Source organism: Colobus angolensis, unplaced genomic scaffold (assembly GCF_000951035.1).
Source record: "Colobus angolensis palliatus isolate OR3802 unplaced genomic scaffold, Cang.pa_1.0 Scaffold43, whole genome shotgun sequence".
NCBI lineage: Eukaryota > Metazoa > Chordata > Mammalia > Primates > Cercopithecidae > Colobus > Colobus angolensis.
In genome coordinates, this window is record NW_012117710.1 from 1205150 (window position 1) to 1205563 (window position 414).

A 414-nucleotide genomic window follows, 5' to 3' on the forward strand; every position below is an offset into this window, starting at 1 on the left:
TGGCTGCCCCCAGCTGTGGGCTGGGGTGCTGCTGGCCGGGCTGCAGCCGAGGACGGTCAGGGTCTCTGGGGGCCGGGCCTGTCAGGCTCTCACTCTGTGCAGACTCTGGCATTTCAGAAAGTGCCACCCTAGCAGACAGCCAGCCCCCATTCCTGCTGCCTGGACTCAGGGCTCAAAAGCCATGCCAAGCACCAGATGGTGAGGGAGCTCTGTGGGCTACAGGCTGGATGCTGCCTGCTCCACCCTGCACGGCCGGCCGTATGGCATCTAGGCGCCTCCCTCCACCTGCCCCCATTTCCCCTCTGTCCCCACCCCTGCCCCGCACAGGCCCGTTCTGAGGGGGCCTAAGGGGGCCCTTGTGGGTGAGGGCTGCCCAGGTGACGCCTGCCATCCCTGCCAGCTCTCGGAATGCTA

At 66.9% G+C, this 414-nt stretch overlaps 1 protein-coding gene across 1 annotated transcript in view; it reads left to right on the forward strand.

Annotated features, from left to right (window-relative positions):
- The window catches only part of LOC105522470 (cytochrome P450 2W1), a 6389-nt gene that overhangs the window by 1265 nt on the left and 4710 nt on the right, over window positions 1-414 (forward strand). The gene's annotated exons all lie outside the window — the stretch shown is intronic.